At 41.4% G+C, this 24,567-nt stretch overlaps 1 protein-coding gene across 2 annotated transcripts in view; it reads right to left on the reverse strand.

Moving 5' to 3' along the window:
• The window catches only part of IL1RAP (interleukin 1 receptor accessory protein), a 367,373-nt gene that overhangs the window by 194,508 nt on the left and 148,298 nt on the right, over nucleotides 1–24,567 (reverse strand). The gene's annotated exons all lie outside the window — the stretch shown is intronic.

The raw sequence follows: 24,567 nt of genomic DNA on the forward strand, positions 1-24,567 counted from the left end.
CAAGCACACATTCTACATTGAGATTAACTCCTTCCCTGCGGCCGCGATTTCGCGGCAGTGCAACGGTTCCGCAAAATGGGCGGGGCGGCGTCGGCCGTTGGAGGTTCGCAGCACCAGCGAGGTAGTGCTCGCAACGGCCAACGGCCGACAGCAGCAGGGAAGGGGTTAAATCATAAAAGTGTGTAGTGTGAATCAATGTACATGATGGTACATGGGGAGACCGATTCAAGGAAAACCAAAGGATGGACAGAGTGTTGAACATTGCAAGCACTCACCCCCAGTCAACTGATCTGGGTTTAATCCATCATCATTCTTTAGCTCACTCAGCCACCCCAGTTCAGACATGGCCATATGCTCTGAACTGGGGTGGCGGAGTGAGCTAAAGAAAAGTGATGGATTAAACCCAGATCAGTTGACTGGGGGTGAGTGCTTGCAATGTTCAACACTCCGTACATCATCCCCTTTGGTTTTGCTTTGTTCTCCCTAAGTTGGCTGGGTATGCCCAGACGTGGGTCCCTTGCTCACTTTGACACTGGATTCAAGAAAGCCGGGTTGAAGACGGCTGAAATGCCAGAAACCGGTCCTCGGAAGCTTGTTTCCGGTCCAGGGAAGGTATGGCTTGGCAGTTCGGGCTGGACTGTGCCCATGAGGCACAGGGTCAGACTGATTTGCATATGGCCATGTCTGAACTGGGGTGGTGGAGTGAGCTAAAGAATGGTGATGGATTAAACCCAGATCAGTTGACTGGGGGTGAGTGCGTGCAATGTTCAATACTCCATCATCCCCTTTAGTTTTGCTTTGAGACAGATTCAAAACCATCAAGATGGTGTCACCGCTGGTGAACATCCTATCGAGCATTTTACCCACCAGTCTTTCCTCAGAGTACATTTGCAATATTGAAAAGGCTATCTCACTCTTCCTCTGGGATATTAAAAAAAACATGCATTACCCTCAAGAAATTGAGAATGGCCAGGAAGGCTGGTGGCTGCATGTTCCGGGACTGGGCTTCTTACCAAACAGCTTTCTTGGCCTCCCAGGGCGCTCGGTGGTTTGAACCCAATCCTCTACTTAAACCCATCTGGCTCGACCACGAGTCCTCTATATGTCACCCCGTTCCACTCATCCACACGGAATGGCACAGTACCCCTATTCCCAGTCATGCACAATCTTTAGAGATACTGTGGCCGCCAAACTCTCCATCGATTCAGGATTGAAAACCAGCATCCCTAACTCAACTTCGGCATCCTTATGGTATAATAAGAAATGTGTGAGCCTACCTTGGACCAGGGGTCCGCGTCGGGCGGGACAAGGTCAGACGCGGACACCTGGTCCAAGGTAGGTTCACAAATACTTCAACAAACTGATACCGTCGCTAACCCAGACGAGATTTTTTGCAGCCGGCTGCATGTATTGGATCCCAGTAAAACCGTTCCGGTTAAAGTTGAAGGACACTAATACATGCTGGGCCTGCGACGAGGAACATATGTTCTTTTCCGGCACTCATCTATAACCCTACTGGCGAGAGGTGTCCTCACAACTTCAGAAAATCTTTTGAACACCTATTCCACTATCCCTCCCAATCATGCTCCTAGGACCACAGATGACAGACCCTCCAATTGACCTTTCTGCCTTGGGCCTTTCACTCCTGGACCTTTTGTTCACCATCGCTATTAAGGTTATACTACTTGATTGGAAATCCAACCATATATCCTATCATCCCTGGTGGGCCTGGCCAACCCTTCTACGAAGCACGCACATGAAACAATGCCATACAAGAGGTTGCCCAGCCCCCTCTCTGGGTATATGGAATACGCTTGACCTTTTTATTCGAGAGACACCCTCTGAAAGGGGAATTCTTCAACCACCTACTGACCATTAATCTTATTCTTACTACCATACTTAAACCCATCCCCAATACTTCCCGTACACAGTATCACATGACTCCCCCTCTCTTCCCTGCCCTCCTACCCCCCCTTTTTTTGTTACCACATCAGGACCCACGTGAAAGGTCTACACCTGGTAGTTACACTTGTTGCACCTCATCCAGGTCTATTTCCTGGCCATGACTCAGCACCAAATGTCTGTTACACCTGGAGTACTGGACTCACGCCTGTTATTTCCTGTACTTAATGTCAACAATTGTATGTTATCACATTTACGTACACATCATGCAACTGTCGGGTGTCAAGTTTTCTTCTCCCTGCTCATTTCCTATATATTTATTTTCATTATTAAAAAAACAGTTTCTTGGGGGGGAATACAAGCAGCATAATCACTACTCAGCAGAGACCACAACTCTTTCCTGAAGCCACAAGGTTAGGGGTACATTTACTTGGGGGCAGTTATGAGAGTTGAATCAAAAGGGGTACACCTTTCCTCTATTTCTAGGCAAGCTGGAACATCTAGCTGCATACATGCCCTGGAACAGGACACAAAATAACATCTTCTACAAACATATCTATACTATCGACTGCCCCTGGTAGCATCAAACCACAGCATGTACGAAGACGAAAAACAATTCCCCAACTCCAGACATTCGTACCCAAAGAAGCACCCCTTGACAGCTTTCACAATGGCCACAACAAGTAACAGTCGCAAAAGTCCTACTGTGCGCACACACACATGATCTGTGTATATATATATATATATATATATATATATATATATATATATATATATATATATATATACACAGATCATGTGATCAAGACCCGAGTGGGGGTCGAAACGCATAATGGCGGACTTGCTGGGCTCTAATAAAGCACTTTGATTGGCACCAAGAACCTTGGGTCCGCTTATCATTTTGTCTACGAAAAGACAACTGTTGGCGGCGAAGCTTATTTTATATATATATATATATATATATATATATATATATATATATATATATATATATTCCTCTGCTCCAAAACACCAGCCGGTAGCACACGTGAGCGGGTGCACACAGAACGGGGGTGTGCCCGTTGTTATGTCCAAGCTCCTTAACATCCAAGGGTTTTAACCCATAAAGAAAGTAGCACTCTCAGGGGTTAGTTCCACCAGTAGTTTATTTCAGGAACAGTACAGCAACGACGCGTTTCGCCGTAGGGCTTCTTCAAATTGTGCAAGGAGCCGCGGCGCCTGTCTGCCTATAAGGACGTCATACATTTTATCAAAAGCAAGGAAGGACTATAGTACATATTTACAAACGGCCGCCATCTTAACATGTAGTTACGCATATAGCAACATTACAGGTTTTCAATACCTTGACAGTTGGCCCAGTTATAAACGATATATATATATGTACACGGATAAATGCATCCAAAATTCATGAAACCCTGAATGGGCTACGATAGTCCTAACTTCCAAATGCTGCAATTACTCCCAAAATGGGATGGTCTTAGGCAGAATCTTTGTATCAAAAACCATTATATCTTGCCCTGTATGGGCCGGATCAAATCACAAATTTAAAAACATTATCTTAAAAAGATTCAAAATATTCATCTATACATTACTATAATATCATAAAAACATAAAAAATGGATGTATCAAAAGGCAATTAGAAAATACAGGTACAACAAACAAATCATATCTGATCTCGGAAGTATCTGGTCCCTATGCATCAGCCTAAATGTACTGCTAGCTCTTCATGCATGTTAAGACCTTTGGGATTTTTGCTCTGCATGTCTATAATATACCTGGATTCCAGACGTCTAAGTTTTAATAGTCTGTCTCCCCCTCTGATGTTGGCAGGCACACTGTCAAGGCAAACATAGGACAACAGGTCCCTATTGCTGCTATGCTTCCTTTCAAAATGCCTCGCTACGGGGTAAGATTCATCCTTCTTGGCGATAGCACGCATATGCTCCAAAATGCGCAGCTTGACAGCATTGGTCGTGCTGCCTATGTAATTTAAGCCGCACGGACAAGTAAGACAATAAATTGCATAAGGCGTGGAACATGTTAGAAATTTAATAATCCGTTTAGGATTCGCCAAACCAGGTATTTTATAGGTAAGTGTCCGCTTGCTGAATTTACAAGCCTTACAGCGGCCACATGGGTAAAAACCATTAAGAGCAGGTAGTTTAGGGGTTTCTCCAGGTTGAAGGAAATGACTTGAGACCAGATGGTCCCTCAGGGATCTCGCCTTCCTGAAGGTAACTAAGGGGTTAGTGGGTAGATCAGCTTTACTGATGTTATCAGACAAAAGAATATTCCAATTCTTCTTGAAGATTTTCTTAATAAGCCCTGCATTTTGAGAGAAAGTGGTGATTAAACGAAACGTCCCATTCTTTGTTTTCGCATTCACCTTAGGTTTCAACAGCTCAGATCTTTTCATTCTCTTAACTCTCTCATAGGCTCGTGTGAGTACAACATCATTATACCCCCTTATTTTAAATCTAGTCAGGCTAGCATCCGCCGCCTTCTCAAAGTCTTCATCCTTAGAGTTATTCCTTCTTAGCCTTAATAGTTCCCCATAAGGAATGCTGTCAATTAATTGACGGGGATGACCACTAGCAGCACAGAGCGTAGAATTCCCCGCAGTTTCTTTTCTGTACAATTTAGTCTGCATTTTCCCATCTTTATCAATGTAAACTGTGAGATCTAAATAGTTTACTGAAGTGCTGCTGATCTGACCAGAAAACCTTAGATTTACATTATTGTTATTTAGAACATCAACATATGCACCGGCTAATTCTATGGTGGAATCTAGGATGATAAACAAATCGTCTATATAACGATGCCATCCTACGATTCGATTATTCCATTCTTGATTAGCACTGCTCCAGGCCACCTGCTCCTCCCACCACCCTACGAAAAGGTTCGCAAAGCTAGGAGCGGAGCAGGCGCCCATCGCTACTCCAGACACTTGCCTATACATCTGTTTTCCAAATAAGAATATATTGTTGTTGAGGCTGAATGTCATGAATTCCAGTAACATCTTGTTGTGTTCATGAACCCGTGCAGGTCGTTTGTCAAAACAAGCATTGGAAATGCAATAGGTCTCGCATTAGGAAAGTTTGAGCTATTGGTATTGTAAATGACACTTTTTTTATTTATGTGTTGGTTTTGAAAGTAGCAAAATTAATAGCTTTGTCAGTTACAATGTCAATAGTTTTAACTTTTGCAAATGTGACACCTATAGCATTTGTAATGCAATGTGTGTTGTATTTACGTGACTTAGATGTCTTGATATTACAAATAACAATGGCTTTTCATTTTGTAAATAATTCATACTTAAATAAAAGTTATCGTAATTTATAATGGCAATAGCTTAAACGTTTGTAAATAACTTTTGTGAAGATTATGTTCAGTGTATTTTATTGTGACGAAAATCCAAGAACATTGCATTTGCACCTACACACACACAGAGCCACACAGATATAGATGTGGTGGTGGTGGATATGGTGGTGGTGGATGTGGTGGTGATGGTGGTGGATGTGGGGTGGATGTGGGGTGGATGTGGGGTGGATGTGGGGTGGATGTGGGGTGGATGTGGGGTGGATGTGGTGGAGGTAGTGGATGTGGTGGTGATGTGGTGGATGTGGTGGTGGTGGATGTGGTGGTTGTGGATGTGGTGAAAGTGGTGGTGGAAGTGATGGTGGTGGGTGTGATGGATGTGGTGGTGGTGGATGCGGTGGTGGATGAGGTGGTGGATGTGCTGGTGGATGTGGTGGTGGTGGATGCGGTGGTGGATGCGGTGGTGGTGGATGTGGTGGTGGATGTGGTGGTGGATGTGGTGGTGGATGTGGTGGTGGATGTGGTGGTGGATGTGGTGGTGGATTTCATGGTGGATGTGGAGGTGATGGTGGATGTGGTGGTGGATGTGGTGGTGGATGTGGTGGTGGATGTGGTGGTGGTGGTGGTGGTGGTGGGTGTGATGGTGGATGTGATGGTGGATGTGGTGGTGATGGTGGATGTAGTGGTGGTGGAAGTAATGGTGGTGGGTGTGGTGGATGTAGTGGTGGTGGATGCGGTGGTGGATGAGGTGGTGGTGGATGTGGTGGTGGATGTGGTGGTGGATGTGGTGGTGGATGTGGTGGTGGTGGATGCGGTGGTGGTGGTGGATGTGGTGGTGGTGGATGCGGTGGAAGTGGTGGATGTGGTGGTGGATGTGGTGGATGTGATGGTGGATGTGGTGGTGATGGTGTATGTGGTGGTGGATGCGGTGGTGAATGCGGTGGTGAATGCGGTGGTGAATGCGGTGGTGGTGGTTGTACTGGATGTGGTGGTGGATGTAGTGGTGGTGGGTGTGGTGGTGGTGGTGCATGCGGTGGTGGTAGATGTGGTGGATGTGGTGGTGGATGTGGTGGATGTGGTGGTGGATGTGGCAGTGGATGTCATGGTGGAGGTGGAGGTGATGGTGGATGTGATGGTGAATGTGGTGGTGGTGGGGGTGGTGGATGTGATGGTGGATGTGGTGGATGTGGTGGTGGTGGATGTGGTGGTTGTGGATGTGGTGGATGTGGTGGTTGTGGATGTGGTGAAAGTGGTGGTGGATGTGGTGGTGGAAGTCAGGGTGGTGGGTGTGGTGGATGTGGCGGTGGTGGATGAGGTGGTGGATGAGGTGGTGGAGTGGGGCTACTTATTTATCCTCCTCAAGATAGGTGGGCCAAAGGTGTTATATGTGCCAATTGAGGTAGCTCAATATTCGTGATTCCCTTCATGAGTTCCCAAACTTGGCCCCAACAAAACCCACAGGGATATTGCACCTCCTTTAAAAAGACCCCTATTGGATTAGTCAAACTTTGCTAAATACACTGCAGTGTAAGTTAGAGCACTGAAACAATTCCTGAGAATTGCCAGGAGCTACCGAATACCAGGGGGGTCCAGATAAAACGAAAGGTTTGAGATATTAATTGAACAAATTTTGACTATTTCGTACTGCCAGGGGCAACCTGCAGTAAAATCTGCCAGAAACGAGGTATCCACCCAGTTATTCCCCAAAATGTTCAGACATTTTCGAAATATTGTGGCAATAGTTGCCTGTACGGTTAATACCCAGCTGCATATTTATCTATACATTTGTAGATTTTTTTTTTTAACATCATTGCCTTTTAAGTGTGGACTAATGAATGAGGAACAACATTGAATAACAATCGCATCATATTTTGCGTATTTCCGTTTGGTTCCCACCAGCCCTATGCTCTTAATACCCGGCCACAATGTAAAGAGGAAATCCCCCATCTCTGATTCCGTATTACCGCAGCGCACTTTGGAAAAGTAACGAAGAGCTGCCGTGAAGGTGCCACTCACGCTTACTCTTCATTCACGTCTCAGCGACGCTGTTAATGGGGCCGAAAGAAAGCAGTACGCATCTTACACCTGACGCATTATTGTTGGGGCGAGATACACACATGCCAACATGTAGTGTTGCTGTGTAGAGAGGAGGGACTTTGCTCACGTTCTTGCTCTCTTTATGGCACATGCCTGGGTAAGCTCTGTAATGAAACGCCAGTGGCACGTGCCTTATTGGTGATTTTATTTAATATATTTATTATAGCATTTTGCTGCTCACATGTTTACTTAACATTGCAGCAAACGCAGTGACGTGACTGTTAAATAATGTAAATACCTAGGCGCATGTGCAGTTTGAACAAATCACTGTGCTAATTAAAGGTGACGTTGACAGCTGCTAAAAATACCAAATCAAGAAAAGAAAAAAAATACCATCCGGTGGAGCCTAATGAAGTGACGACTGCCCAGCTTTATCCATATTCAACAATAACACAAAAAGAGTTTAGGTTTAACACACGCACCACAGTGCAGATGCTTCCGGACTAGGGTGCACAACTACAGAGATTAGATAAACATGACACGATAGACCACTGAAGTATGCTCGTTTTCGCTAACACTGCTAACAGACGGAGGGCATTGCTGTGGGGAGGGGGGAGGAGAAATGCGACATGGCGGGCAGGGGAGGGGGCGGAGTGGGGAGAGGGTGTTAAGCAGCAGGGGCCTTTGAAGTGAGCACTTCAAAGGTGTGGGAGGATGCGGCTGAGGGAACAGACGGCGATTTGGTGATGTGCACGCGCATTTTAGGTCAATGCGCAAGCGCATTGACCTAAAAGCCACGGGCACAGCACCAAATCGCCAAGTTGGGTAAAGTCTGTTTAAAGTCTGTTTAAGCCCCTATAGAGCTTCGCCAGCTATGCGCATGCGCACAGCAGGCGAGCCCTAAATACTGGCCATAGCCATCAAACCATCACCATGTGCAATGCACGTGTACAAACTGGTGATGTCAAGGACCATCATGCAATAAGTGGTTTTCCACTTCACTTCATTAATACAATTCAGAAAATGCTTAGTGTCTCTTAAATAAGACTTCAAGGACATGACCAAAGGAGAAAGAAAGGAGTCCACATAAATAGAAAGATTCTCTGTTACACTCCCATTGGAAGCTACAATGGGACGGCCCGGTGGATTAAACATATCTTTGTGAACCTTTGGGAGGTAATAAAATGTAGGGATCACAGGACTAAGACAACGCAAAAATAAATGTTCATCAGTACTGAGCATATTCAAATGATACCATTTTAATATCATGTCATGGTATACACTAACACTCTGATTATACACTTTCTCGTTCACAGTCATATAGGTGTTAGTGTCTCCCAATAGACGTAAAGCCTCCGTTTCATATTGGGTAGTGGTGAGCAGGACAATATTTCCCCCCTTATCAGAAGGCTTACATACTATGCCTGCATCTTCGCTCAGAGTTTTTAAAGCCACCTGTTGATGTTTGGTAAAGTTTCCTCTTACTGGCAGGAATTTTTTCGTGTTTTAGTCTCACAAGATCCCTCAACACAGCTTCAGAGAAGGTGTCTATAGCATCAGCTGCCATCATCGGCATAAAGGTAGAAGCTGGTTTGAAGCCACTAGCTCCACCCTTTTGTTGTACGTCACATATTTCCAACATCTGGGTATTGGTTACATCACCATCCCCCCCTATGTTGATTTCCTGATGTAGACCTTCCATAGTTCTCAAACCTCCCAAGTCACTACATCTCAATTCTGTAGGCTTAGTATTTGTAGTCAGCATAGTTTGTTCACAATGTGGTTTTAACTTGAAAAATTTATGTAGTTTAAGTTTTCGTGTGAACTTGAAAACATCGATCCTGGTCTGCGCAAATTCAAAGTTTCTGCGTGGGCAGTAGGATAACCCCAATTTTAATATGGATTCTTCTTCTTTATTCAACACTTTGTTCGTCAAGTTGATAATGGTCAAATTATCCGAATCCACTCTCAATTCTTCTTCTTGTAAAAGGGTTTCTTGCTGCGTGTGACAGGTGGGGATCCTATTGGGTTTCTTCCCACCACCCTCCCGCCGCGTTTTCCTCTTGCCACTTGGTTGTCCGGAGGCTTTCCCCGGCCTCCCTCCAATTGTTGTTTGCGCATAACTTTGTACTCTACATGAAAAGGAGAAACGTCATCATTACCATCTTCGCTTGCCACTTCTTCAGCAGTGGCGTCTGATTCCGATGTCGCGGATTCAGCAATTACTGGTCCAATGACCTTTGTTCTCAATTGTCTCCTGGTGTGATCATACTTTTTAGCGAAGGTCAGGACTCTTCCTGTTTGATAATCATTTTCATCCCTTTCAAATTTTTCTTCTTTGCGCTGTTTAATTTTTTGTTCATATTTTTTTAGGCGTTTTTTCATCTGTTCACGTTTTTCTTCCAAATTTACTTGGTCTTCCTCCTTCGTTAAATCATTCTCGAGATCTTTGATCTGTACCAATGCCTTTTCTCTGTCACTCCAAGCAAAGCGTACTAATATTACTAAGCTCCCTTTGCATGATGCTGCTGTATGTTCAGCCCATGCATCAAGCAACTGTGGATCAGGGATCTCGTACGCTGGAATAGTGTATATCCTCAGGCCTCTGGGGACACGGTCCACATCAATATAATTCTGTAGAGATGTAGCTTCCCAACATTTCCTGACTTCACGTTCGTATAAACGTTCCAGTGCAATCAGTTTGGTGTTCAATGTTGTATTTGCCCCACTACCTTGACCTGTGCCTGTTTTTTGTGCCCCATCCACTTTTTTCTTGTTTTTAAACATGCCACGTTCGGCTTCACGCCTCTCAGCCTCGTCAAACATGATAACGGTAGCGCAGCCGCAACTACCACGATGTAAATGCTGTTTCTCCCCCCTTCGCTCTGAGTAAATGCCAGAATTCAAAGTCTATGTTATATAGTCTTTGTAGCGCTCACCGCGCCTTACCCGAATATGTCAGGATACCGTTCAAACTCTGCATCCAATCCGGGTTACGGCAAAGCGGGAACTCCTCCAAAAGGCAACTCGGTGCAACCGATGAATAAATTCCTCTGCTCCAAAACACCAGCCGGTAGCACACGTGAGCGGGTGCACACAGAACGGGGGGGTGCCCGTTGTTATGTCCAAGCTCCTAAACATCCAAGGGTTTTAACCCATAAAGAAAGTAGCACTCTCAGGGGTTAGTTCCACCAGTAGTTTATTTCAGGAACAGTACAGCAACGACGCGTTTCGCCGTAGGGCTTCTTCAAATTGTGCAAGGAGCCGCGGCGCCTGTCTGCCTATAAGGACGTCATACATTTTATCAAAAGCAAGGAAGGACTATAGTACATATTTACAAACGGCCGCCATCTTAACATGTAGTTACGCATATAGCAACATTACAGGTTTTCAATACCTTGACACTTGGCCCAGTTATAAACGATATATATATATGTACACGGATAAATTCATGAAACCCTGAATGGGCTACGATAGTCCGAACTTCCAAATGCTGCAATTACTCCCAAAATGGTATATATAGTTAGGATTTTTTCTCTATGGGATTTTTGAAAATTCTAATGTCGAATAACTTTGGCGTTTGAGGACGGAATTGGCTGAAATTTTCAGGAAAATGGTCTCTCGGTAGGATCGAGAGACAAGAGGAGGCCAAAACAAAGGGGTAAATGACCATAAGGGGGCATAGCAGATCCTCCCTGACCCCCTGGGTTTGATGTGGAGGCTTTAAAAGGGCCCCGCGGGGGAAAAGAAAAAAAATAAAACGTTTTTTTGCGTGGGGAGCGCCCGGTACGCGCACTGGGAAGCGGTCCGGGGAGCGTATTATAAGGAAAAAAGAATGATATACTTTTTAAATATTGTATGTTTATTGATTGTTTGTTTTGTTGTTTTTTTTTATTTAAGTAGCAATATGTAGGTACCAATGCAGAGTCAAAAAATTAATATACACCGTCTCCTTTGCATATATCTTGCTTGTTGTTTCAGAAGTTATTGTGGAATATGGAATTCATACCATAGTGTGTCAGGAAAGCAGAAACAATATGGAGGCAGGAGATGATAAAGAGATGTTAAATACACATTGGAGATAATATAAAGTTGCACAGTATACTATAAGTCTGAATTTACATTATAATCAATTTGGTACTAGTTTATGAATTAGATATAAAAATGATTAAAGACTCGAACAATTTTTGATTATTAAATATAAATTTATTTTTCCGATTCTTTTTCAAAATTTAATAGAACGTCTAACATTTGACTGTCCGAAATGTCTTCTTTTTGACTGAACATAACTTCCAACATTTGACCGTCCTCATATTGAAGTAAGAAATCCACAGATTCTACACATTGTAGAAGTTCATGGTCCCGTGATTCATCCATGAATTCCAAGTCAATGGGTTCAATGATTTCCTCATTGTTCATCTCTAGGACAATTTCAAAGGAAACGTTCTGTTCTCCTTCGATTTTTGTGCTGGAATTTGCATAAAAAATAAATATATCAGTAGAGATAGGGCACTGTTGGGTTTAAGTTCAGACAGGTACTTTTCAGGCGTGAAGTAGAACTATTAAAAAGTGCCTGTGAAAACGCCCAAGTAAATTCATAATTATACCACAGAAACCTAAATCAATCCATAATTATAATAAACAAGCCTTTCTCAATGTCTAACTCTTACAGAGGGATAGTATATAACTATCTGAAAATGTTTTCAACTTTATAAAATAACATCTTACCTTTTAAAAACAAGTTTAAGTTGTCAGTGAAAATGCTCTTGCAATGTATTTCAGGAAGTAGTAGTCAAAATGGCTGTGTTTCTCTCGCTTTCTTTATATATATTCAGGTACATAACTGAGCGCAAAATCCGCTACGCTCGCTGATTTTGCGAATTTTCGGTAAATCCGCGATCAGCGAACTCTCAATCCGCGAGCGGCGGATTCCGAGGCCAAAAGTTCAAGCCTTCCTGGCCTGTTGTTGTAACTAATTTACGATGGCGCCGGCAAGCTGCCAGCGCCATCGTAAAATAGTTACTAAATTAGCTTCAACAGGAAGCACTAATAGATAAAATCAAGCAGGCGCTCGTGCATTTGCTTTATTTTATCTATTCGAGCTTCCTGTTGAAGCTAATTTAGTAACTATTTTAGGATGGCGCTGGCAGCTTGCCGGCGCCATCGTAAATTAGTTACAAAAGGCACAAAACGGTGGCGTCTTCTTGAATAAATATGAAGGGCAGAGTTCATTCTGGCACGACGGTCCTGGCACAAAAATTAAACCTCAACCGCAACCACTTTCAGATATCGATTAAGCATGTGCCCTAGTTGAAGCTTAAATTCAGTGACTCATTCATTGGCCCAAAAACAATCGTGAGCGTTGTCAAGGCTAGGCAGATGTGCCCTCTTCCCTAATATACCATCGCAAATCAGCTGTGATGCTGGACAGAGGCCTTTGCATCCTTGACTTTCACGAGCGCAATCCTCGTGCTGTTCCTGTGGTCAGGAGCTTCTGTATCTTCATCTGTTGCTCTGATCGGTCTCTGACCTTTGCTTTAATGCACACAAGAGGCATGTGCACTCGCATGGAAGCCCTGTCCGTTTGGCCCCGCCCACACACTCGCGGTGTGCACCGTCTTCCCGCCATTTACCCACTATGATGGACAGCTCACTCAAGGGACCCCTGCGCCCTTCGGCGCGATTGCATAGTAACACACACCTGGTCGCTGTAGACAACTCTCTGGCACTTTAGGCAGCTGTAGTGTAGTAAAAGCACCATACATCTACCCAACGAGGTAGCACTTACTGATTATCTAGTAGAAAGTACTCCAGTTGAGTAGAGGTATGGCACAAAACGGTGGCGTCTTCTTGAATAAATATGAAGGGCAGGGTTCAATCTGGCACGATGATCCTGGCATGGAAGCCCCACCCCAAATCCGCCGATCCGCAAAATCCGCGGATTTTGCGGATCCACGATCCGTGAAAACGCAAATCCGCGAATCGTGGATCCGCAAAATCCGCCCATGCTTAACATAACCAATCAAATGTCAGGTAAAAAAAGTAGAAAATGAAAGTAACATTTTAATTGGTTGTCAATTCCAACACTTCAGATGTGTTTTGTGAAGTAATTTACCTCAGGGTATTTAGAGAGGTCTACAGGCTAAATGGCTAAATGGAATTCCAACCAAATTTGTGAAAATGGTATGGATTGGGATGTAGTATGAGCTAATCTATATTTGGTGAAAGTGTCTCCAGTGGTTTTTCTGTATATTACTTTCCCACCTTTTTTGAGCGAGCGCTTCCCGGTGCGCGCCCCGGTACGCGAACCGGCAGCGTTACGGGAGTCCTCCATTTTGTGTTTCGGTAGATTTGAGATACAAGATGGAGGGCAAATAATGATGAGAATGGTTAGAAGGGGGCACGGTAGACGTATCCTGACCCCCTAGGTTTTCTGAGGGTGGCTGAGGAGGCCCATATGTGCGGAAAAAAAAAAATAATCACATTTTTGCATGGTTAGCGTCCGGTGCGCGTACCGGGTAGTGCTCCGGTGAGCGTACTTTGGTGAAAATTAGTGAAAAAAGTTAGATTAAATAATAATTGTGAGTGATCAGATGTAGGGTAGCTCTGAAAAGAGCTTTTGGGTCCTGTGGCTGATTTAGGTAACTACAAGTAGGTACCAATACATAGTCTTAAATTCAGGATGAAAATTCTGTTCCCCTCATCTGAGAAGTGAACTCCATCTCCTCTGTAGATATCTTGCATGTAGTAACGCAAGTTATTGTTGTAGAAGGAGCCCATTCCATGGTCTCTCATGTAAGCTGAAACAGACTTATTTACATGCTTCCTCGATTTCTCAATTTGTGGACAAAATTGGTTGGACCACCTCCATTTCCGTCTTTGGCATATATTTCAATATACCAAGGCAGTTTGTGGAAAAAGTGCCATCAATTGGTCAAAGGTGTCTTTTAAAAGCATTTCCAGACCTACCCCAGTCAAAGTGCCCAAGTCATTTCCTCCACAGTGCACAATTAACAGGTCAGGTTTTGGCAAATGCAAAAAGGTTTTCACCAATGGTATCAATTGGTGACATCTTAATCCTCTGTGGCCAATCCAGTTGATTTCCACATTTTGTAAATTGAGGTTGTGTAAATTTCTGTTATCAGCATACCTTTGAGCCCAGTGGATATAACTATGTCCAACAATCCAGACAGAAAACATGGTGAGAGGAGGTTCTGCTGCAGTCAGATGAAGTGTGGTAATGAAATGGCAGTTGGAACAGTAGGAGTATGTAATGAAAAAAACTGGAGTTTCTGTGGTAATTAATCAGTAGCAGTGATTGGTGGATTTTGATTGCTGAAAACAGAAAGTTAGGGTGCATGGATGAGTTCTTTGAAAGATGTAATTTGAATGGTCAAGAAAAAATCGTTTTATGAAAGATTGCACTGGATACGCAGGTGTACTGAGAGTTCAGAGTTCAATTGAAACATTGTTGTGTGAACTTGCAAACATGAGAGGTCTTTCAGGAGGTGGTTGCTATGGAAAAAAGGCAGAAAGGGCAGAAGGGGGAAGGGTGTTGATTTGAAAAAAGTGAGGGAAGAGTTTTGATTGGGTGACATGAGAGATATGTGTGATGAATTACAGCATTTCTGTGCCATTGTTGGTTGCAGCCTCTGGAGTGCATACCCTTTGCTCTGCTAAAGAAAAATTGGTGTGTGTCTGAGACTGTTTTGAAACTCAAAAAGTATTTGCTAAGGTGAGAAAAGATTCATTTAATTTAGATAGAGAATAGTATGCTTTAGGGAGAAAATTATGAAGAAAGTTGTGTATTTAAAATGTTGCTTTGTTTCATAGGTTGCTTGGGGCATATTTACAAGGCCTTTGAGTCCCTTTGATATTATTTTTCCCATTTTAATTTAAGACATTTCCCCGTGGTGCAAGGTCCTTGTAAATACGCCCCCATGTGTGCTTGGCAAATTTAGATTTTCTTTCTTTGAGTTACATAGCCATGTTAAAAGTGATGCAAAAATGGTTTAAGGGCCTTCAAAATATGCTTTCATGTGTGTTAGGGCATTTTAAGTCACTTCCCCATGAATGTAGTTGAATAACTGCTTTACTTGATGTGTTTAAAAACGTTTATTTAAGTCATTTAAGTTTCTTGATATGTACTGCTAGAGTTTCATAGGCTGCTTGGGGCTTTTTTACAAGGCCTTTGAGTCCCTTTGATGTTATTTTCCCCATTTTAATTAGTCATTTCCCCGTGGTGCAAGGTCTTTGTAAATACGCCCCCATGTGTGCTTGGCAAATTTAGATTTTGTTTCTTTGAGTTACATAGCCATGTTAAAAGTGATGGAAAAATGGTGCAAGGGCCTTCAAAATACGCTTTCATGTGTGTTAGGGCATTTTAAGTCACTTCCCCTTGAATGTAGTTGAATAACTGCTTTACTTGATGTGTTTAAAAACGTTTATTGAAGTCATTTAAGTTTCTTGATATGTACTGCTAGAGTTTCATAGGCTGCTTGGGGCATATTTACAAGGCCTTTGAGTCCCTTTGATGTTATTTTCCCCATTTTAATTTAAGTCATTTCCCCGTGGTGCAAGGTCCTTGTAAATACGTCCCCATGTGTGCTTGGCAAATTTAGATTTTGTTTCTTTGAGTTACATAGCCATGTTAAAAGTGATGGAAAAATGGTGCAAGGGCCTTCAAAATACGCTTTCATGTGTGTTAGGGCATTTTAAGTCACTTCCCCTTGAATGTAGTTGAATAACTGCTTTACTTGATGTGTTTAAAAACGTTTATTGAAGTCATTCAAGTTTCTTGATATGTACTGCTAGAGGCATATTTACAAGGCCTTTGAGTCCCTTTGATGTTATTTTCCCCATTTTAATTTAAGTCATTTCCCCGTGGTGTAAGGTCCTTGTAAATACGCCCCATGTGTGCTTGGCTAATTTAAGTACTGATGGGATGTGCTTCTACATAGGACCTGTGTTGTGTTTTCAAATTATGACCAGAAAATCGTTTTGTTTTTTTAAAACGCTTTTCACATTTATGAGAAGGTCATATTGATGTCTGCTTCTTTAAATAAATATTGAACTGAGAAATATTAAACTGAGGCTTCTGTAAGTGTCAAAGGAGGTGAGTAAAGGTGAGTAAAGGAGGTGAGTAAAGGTGAGTAAAGGAGGTGAGTAAAGGTGAGTAAAGGAGTAAAGGAGGTAAAGGAGGTGAGTAATGTACATTGCTCTGTTGGATACAGTCCTCATCCTCTGCGTACTCTTGGATATGCTAGACTAAATCTGCTCAATGAGATAACTAAGCTGAGGAAACACAGGTTATGTGATTCTGAAATGAGGAAAATATATTCCATATTTTTCAATTACATCACCTGTGTTTCCTAACATTATGAATCACATTGTGCAGTTGAGGTTTAGGCCTGTCCAGGGACACAGAAGAGGTCTGGCCTTTGTTCAAGAGTGAAGTGGACATGACTCACTTCATTGGTAGGCCTGCACATGTATTATCTCCTCCGTACTCTTCAACAAGCCTAAATTTCATCTGCAACCCTGAGTAGGCCTCACCTCAAACAAACCTCTGGATAGGCCACACCTTATCGTCATCCTGAATCAATCATTTTAAATGTTAGGGGCAGATTTATGATGGCCGTGCGCCTCTTTTGTGCCGCTGTTGCGTCACTTTTGTGATGCAGCAGTGATGCAAAAGATGCACCATGTTGCAAGACAGGCCTCACTTCATCTCCAAGAAAGCTCCGGGTAAGACAACAAAATCATTCCTAAGAAACATTTGTAGAAAAAAAAGTAGTACTACAGAACATGTTTTAGTCCAGAAAAAGAGAGCCAATTTAAACGGAAAGGAAAGGCCAATCAAAAATGTTACTGCTAGAGCAGGAGATAACTCTGTGCATGGTAGTAGAAGGAAAAATCAGTTTAGGGACATTCGAGAACAAATGTTCCGCAACAGGATAATTGGCAATTTGTTAAAAAATATTAAGAAAAGTCAACAGAAAGTGGTTTTTTATAAGAGAAAAAAAAGTTGAGAAAATTATTGATCAGGCATTTGAAATTAAGCGAAAGGTATTTATTTTGATAATCAATAGAATTAGGAAGCTAAACAAGGCAATTTATGATTTCAAAAGAAATAGTAGATGGAAGAGAACAGTTAATCGTAGTAATTTTTGTGAAGTTTTTTCAGGAGAATGGATGCATAGTTCAAGTTGTGAGGCATTTTTTAATGAGGAGAGTTATTTCCAGGATAATGATTTGGTGCATGCAGTTGACACCAGTGGTCGAGCTTATGAGGTGAAAGATGGTTGTCCAGTTGAAAAAGAAAAACTTGTGACAACAGAGGCAGAAGAGGTGTTAGGTAATGAGGTTTTAGGAAGACGTCCTAAGGGACCAGTGTATACCTGGAAGTGTAGTAGTATTTGCAGTGTGCGACAGGATTCCATCAATTTGCTTTGTGATTTTGTACGGACATTTAATAAGAAAACTTTAAAACAGAAAATGAAGTTGTTGCAAGAATTAGATCCTTGCAGAGTGAGAGAAGTGACAGGTTTGCATGGTCATTCACTGGCTTGTCTTTCCAGGAGAGTATGCCAGAGTGTTTTTCATCATTTCAGGATGCTAGCAGTGCATCATAATAAAGTGAGGAAATTAGTTAGAATGTTGTATTATGCTAAGAGTCCAGCAATTACGCTTAAACAATTATGCGCTGCTCTTTTGCATGGTTCTGAAATAGATGTGAAAAATATTTGTGAAGAAATTGAGTTTTGTTACTTTGCAAGTAAAGAGGAGAATGTTGAAATTGACCCAGAAGAAGAAGGTAATGTGGAAGATAGTGTACAGGTTTCCAGTACAGATAATTTTCAGGAAGAAATTGCCACGTTTCAGGTGAAATCAAGTGAGAGGCCTAATTTTACTTGTGTGTGTTGTCGACGCACTTATTATAAGAATCAGACTAAGTTAGTGGATTTATATGCGAAAAGTGAAAGTGAAAATAATAGTGAATGGAAGGATTTTGCAACATACTTGATGGTAGAAAATTGTTTTGATTTGGGAACGGATCAACGTGTGTGTACTTATTGTTGTAACAAATTAAATCAAAACTGGATGCCTGCTAGAGCGGTTCATAATAATCTGGAATTGGTTGAGATTCCTTCTGAATTGAAGGATTTAAATACTTATGAATCTAGTTTGATTCAAAGTATCCATCCCTTTCAGGCTATTGTACGAATGGAGCCAAAGACAGGGAAATTGCCTCCATCAGATTTACAGAGAGGATTAAAGGGAAGAGTTGTTTATTTGCCTCTAGATTTGAAGAAAAACATTAATACAATTGGAGTAGAGAAAGTGGAAGAGGAACCTCTGGTTATCTTAGTTAATGGGGTTCCGACAAAGAGTAAAAAATCTGGCAAGATTTAGTGGATGTTAGGAAAGTCAAAAAGGCAACATTGTATTTGAAGAAAAACAATAAGTACTACAAGAATGTATATGTTGCAGAAGAGGAAGTAAGTGAAGAAGAGGATAGCGATTTGTGTGCTGGTCAAATTGAGAAAGTAGAAGCCTCTAAAAATGAAGAAATATATGAACATTATAGTGTTCATCCTTTGCATTCCAAGGAAGTCATGGGGAATGCTATTGAGTTGTTTCAAATGAAACAAGCCAAAGGAAGTCCCATTAGTGTTTGGGAGGAAAGTTTGGAAGCTCGGTGTTTCCCACAGCTATTTCCAACAGGTCAAGGAGGAAGATATGATGAGCGACCTGATCAAATTCCTGCTTCTGAATACCGGACTTTACGATTGTATGCAGAAGATCCTAGGTTTCGTCAATGCATTCCCTATTTGTTTCATCTACTGTTTGAAAGCGATCTGTCTGGACTGTCATATGCAGTGAACCACATCTTGAAAAGTGGTGTACAGATGCAAAATATCTCAGCAAGTGACTTTATGGATAAAGTCAATGTGCAAGACAGTATTTTGGATTCTCACCTGATTAATCTCATGGCGTGTCAGCGTGGTACTAATGAGTACTGGTACCGTCGTCATGGTGATTTAAAATGTATGCTGAGGAACTTAGGAACTCCCACATGGTTCCTCACTCTCAGCTGTGCCGAGTATGGCTGGGAAGACTTACTTGAATTTCTACGAGAGGCAAATGGAAACATTGAAAATATCGAATTCAAGACACCCGGAGAACTGTGCTCCTTGGATCCAGTGAATGTATGCAGGTACTTCAATCATAGATTTGAAGCTATGATGTCTTTCATCATGAACAAGAAAAATCCACCTCTTGGAGAGGTGTTGGATTTCTTCTGGAGAAAGGAGTACCAAGCAAGAGGTGCTCCTCATATACATATGCTGCTGTGGATCAAAGATGCACCCAATTTTGGAACAGATCCGGATGACTTAGTGGTGAGTTTCATAGAACAGTATTCTACATGTGCTGTTCCAAAGGCAAAGGAAGACAAAAGCCTAAGAGAACAAGTTTTACGCTTCCAAAGCCATCGTTGTGGAAAGTACTGTCGTCGTAAATTTAGAAACAAGGACAAGTTCTACACAAAATGTCGTTTCGCCTTTCCACGACCGGTGATTTCTAAAGGAAGAGTGAACAGTTTGATGTCTTCATTGCGACATAATGTGATGAAGAAATCACCCAAAAATACTTACAATTTGAAAAGGAACGAAGAGTCCAAGTACATCAACGACTACAACCCAGTGATTTTGTCCATGTGGAATGCTAACATGGATATACAGTTTGTGGCTGATAACTGTATGGCTGTGGCTCGGTATGTGACATCTTACATCACAAAAAAAGAAAAGACAGAATTGAAGGATATGTGGGAGGACATTTCCCATGAAAAGAGCCTCAGCAAGAAGTTATACAGTTTCAGTCTGAAGATGTTGTCACATCGAGAAATCGGAGCTTACGAATGTTCTGACCGGTTGTCTTCAGCAAGTCTCTATGCCAAATCCAGGAGTATCATTTGGGCGAGTCTTGGTCTTGCTGCAACGCGTAATCGAGTTCTGAAACCTGTACGGGAAATTGAGTATTTGGCGGAAAAGGAGCCAAACAGTACAGATATTTTGAAGACCAACATGTTGGATACATATTATCCAAATAGAAGCAGTCGCCTGGAGAATGTTTGTATGAGGTTCTACAAAATTACATATTCAAGAGGAACATCAAAGAAGATATTGATAAAGGAGTGTATGCTTTAATTGGAAGTGAGGGATGTCTGGTCAAGCAAAGAAAATGCCACTTCGTAAACCATCGAAAATTGAGTGGCGAATCTCCTGAAAGAAAAGAGTTTTTCTATTTAGCACTTTTGCAACTTTTCAAGCCTTGGCGTGCAGAAGAGGAACTGCTTGGAGATTTCCTCTGTTACGAAGACTCGTTCAATGCCGCTAAGGAGACCATAGAATGTCCTGTTTTTCCCAAATATCTAGAAATGTTGAAAGCGGAAATCGAGCAGGAAGCAACGATTGCAGCCGAGATTGCTAGAGACAGTTCTCAGGACAGTCAGAGTTCTGTTTCATTGAGTCAGGATCCACTAGGAGGACCAGTTATCGAAAATGAAGCTGCCACTGCCATGATTGAAGTGGAAAGAGCCATGGCACATGCTCAGGAGGATGCGGTTAACTTAGAAGACTTGGAAAGACAACTCAACGTTGAGCAGAGGAAAATATATGACGAAGTTACCAACCAAATAGATCATGGATTAAGTCATGAGAAGAAAGAGTGCTCATGTACGTCGTTGAAGCCTGTCCGACTGTACGTGAGTGGAGAAGCGGGAACATGGAAAAAGTTTCCTCATTAAAGCAATTTCATGTTATTTGCAGAAAAGGACTGAGTCATCGCTGTCTTGTGTAGTCACCGCTCCAACTGGACTGGCAGCACATAACATTAAAGGTATTACTTTGCATCGTCTACTGATGCTGCCAGTGGAGCATGATAACAAATTACAATACCACAAGTTATCTGGAGATGCTTGTTGTGAAGTTTCAAGAGTCTTGAGGAAAATGAAACTTCTTATCATTGACGAAGTAAGCATGGTTTCCAATGTCATGCTTGCCTTTGTGCATTTGAGAATGCAAGAAGTTCTCAAAACAGAGTATGATGTGTTATTTGGTGGCAAACACATCATTGTTTTCGGTGATCTTCTGCAGCTGACACCAGTGAAAGGACAACCTGTGTTCAAAATGCTCACGCATGAAGATACCAGGAAGTGCCTAGGGAGCATTGGCAACGTCAATATATGGTTAAACTTCAATTATGCTGAACTGCGTGAAAATATGCGTCAAGCGAAGGATGAAGATTATAAGAATATTCTACAAGATGTTAGAATCGGAAAAGTGACCGAGCATGGGAAAGAAGCTTTACATGCACGATTACTGTCAAATTTGTATCCAGAGGAAGACGTTGTGCCTGAGAATATTTTTCAGAAAATTACTGAGAAGAAATCTGGAATATGTTTGATGCCAACTCTTGCAGAATGTGCCATCTTCAACAACAAAATGTTGCACTTAGAAAACCAAGAGATTGTGAAACTGGAAGCTATTGACAGAGTAGAGCATATAGGAGCAACAATTATTTTGTCTGAGAATTTGAAATCAAAATTGGATTCATTAGAGAAGACTATATCTAAAACTGCTGGTTTTGAAAAGACTCTGAATGTGTGCTTAAATTGCCGTATAATTTTAAGAAGGAATTTACATGTTGAAAGAGGTCTGGTAAATGGATCAATGGGTAATGTTGTTGATTTTGAGAAATACAGAAATAGAGATGGAATTGAATTTTTTAAAATTAAATTTGATGGCATTGAGGAAGTACAGCTAATTGATCGTTGCTCTGCTAGGTTTTTGCTTGAAAAAGACTTATATGTTCGCCGTAAGCAGTTTCCTGTTTGCTTGGCATATGCGGTGACAATCCATAAATCGCAAGGTTTAAGTGTAGACAGTGCATTGGTGAATATTGGCAGTTCTGTGTTCAAGGAGGGTATGGCATATGTGGCATTGTCACGAGTCAGAACTTTATCGGGATTGCACTTGATTGAGTGTGATGTCACAAACATTTGTGCGGATCTAGATTGTGTTAAGGAATACAATAGGTTAAGAAGAGAGTATGCGCCACATTTGCCTCAATATCCTTTGTTTGAGAAACGTGTGGTAGGCCGGAAACGAAGAAATGTGACCAATAGTAGAGAGGTTGTAGCAAAAAGACGAAAAGTCGATGAACCCGAAATTATAAGCAGAAAGAAAAAGGATTTTGTTGAAGATGTTGTTGGTTTTCAATTTGAAAACAGTTCTGGTGTCAACTGCTATGCTAATGTAGTGGTTAATGTTTTGTTTTCTCTAGAAAATTTAAAAGAAGAGATTGTGGTCAATTCGGATCAAAGATTTTGCAGTTTGTTGAATTCTGTGTTAGAGAAATGTAGCACTGATAGAACAAAAATAGAAAGTGTGTCTGAAATTCGAAATCTGTTAGACAAATGTTCAGGTCAAACGCAATTCTCTCAAAATATTCAGCAAGATTGTCAGGAGTTTTTAATGTATATGCTTGATGTATTGCAAGATGAAGGTGTAGATGTAGATCACCTGTTTGGTCTTTCTTATCAATGGCAGCATGACTGCGAGAACTGTAGGGTATCAAGTACTACTAGTGTAGACTCAGAAAAATGTATATATTTAACTTTGCCAGACAGTAAATCAGTGTCATTTAATAAGCTAGTAAAAGCAGCCGATCACAACATGGAGTATAGCCAATGTAAGTCTGAAATGTTGTCCACATTATTTATACGAACATATGGCCAGTATGTCATTTTAATGTTCCAACGATGTAGGCCTGATGGAACAAAATTGACAACTTTAATTAAAAATTTTGTGGCTTCGCAGTTGTCAATATCAGGAAGGACTTTTGTAACTGCAGCAATTATATATCATGACGGTCCTTCAACAACATCAGGACATTACACAGCTTATTTGAAGTCTAGAAACGGCTGGTCATTCTGCAATGATTCTGTTTTAACTTTCAAAAAAAAATTGCCTTTTGACCTTAAAAATTCTTACCTGGTGTTTTTACAACCAAAATTTTAGGGAAAGAATCTCGGGATTTACTCTGAGGAATTTCAAGAGGTTCTAATGGCTCCTACACTATTTGGCCTTGAGGATAAGTGTAGTACAGAGTCAAAAGTAATTTTTCAGTTTTAAGTAGTTCCTGAAAAAAAAAAGAAGGTTTTCTTACAGAAAGTGGTGGGCACGGATTAGTTAAAGGACAACAGAGTATTTCCCAAAGCAAACGGTGTTCTTACCATAACACTTGACGTCATGGAAAAATAACTCCACTTTGAATGAGTTCAGAAAAACTGTTTCTTTTAATAAGCTAATTCAAGCAGCCAATCAAAACATGGAGGAGAGGTAATGTAAGTCTGCAATGCTGTCGACATATTTTGAACAAACTTTTGGTTATAATGTAATTTAAAAATTCCAACTATATAAACCTGATTAAAATAAGTTTTCAACTTTAATTTCAAATGTTGTGGCTACACAGTCGTTGATTTTAGAAAAAAAATTCTAACTGCAGCTATTATATGACATGATGGTCCTTTGACAACATCCACTTATTACACATCTTATTAAAAATATTCTTACTTTCTGTTTTCAGAAGAAAGAATTTAGGGTAGGTAACTGGCCTGTAATGATTCTAGGAGTTGATATAATTTTATGTACTGTTTTAAATTGCTTTGTGATTAAAAGTGATGTAGAGAATTAAATAATTGTAGTAGTCATAGAGGTAGTGTAAGTCTGCTTCATAGTAAGCAGTATCAGTGTCATAGGAAATGTGGAACATGAGTGAGCAAGAAGGGTGAGATATTACTAGTACAGGATTGTGAAAGTGATCTTGAACGTTTTCTTTCTGAAAGTTGCGGAAAAAGAAAATGACAGGATTTGCTTAGAAGAAATCCAAGAGTTATAAATGGCTCTTACACGATTTGGCCTTGTGGGAAAGTGCGGTAGAGAGCGAGAAGTCATTTATTGTATGTAACATATTTGTCAAAACGATGGAGCTTTTCTTTCAGAAAGTGGCGGGCTGAAAATAACAGCACAACAGAGTGTAAGCTGTTCATAGGATATCCTTCGACGTCATGGAAAGTAAGTTAATTTTAAGGAGTTCTGATTTTTGATTGGTTATGTTATATGGGTTTTTTAAACACCATCATTTTGATTGTGTTTTTTTTCCCCGCTGTTATATGATGAATACCTTCAAGTCACTGTTTTTAGTGAAATTTAATATATTCTGAGAACAGCAAAAATAAACCAT

Source organism: Lissotriton helveticus, chromosome 11 (assembly GCF_964261635.1).
Source record: "Lissotriton helveticus chromosome 11, aLisHel1.1, whole genome shotgun sequence".
In the NCBI taxonomy this organism is placed as follows: domain Eukaryota; kingdom Metazoa; phylum Chordata; class Amphibia; order Caudata; family Salamandridae; genus Lissotriton; species Lissotriton helveticus.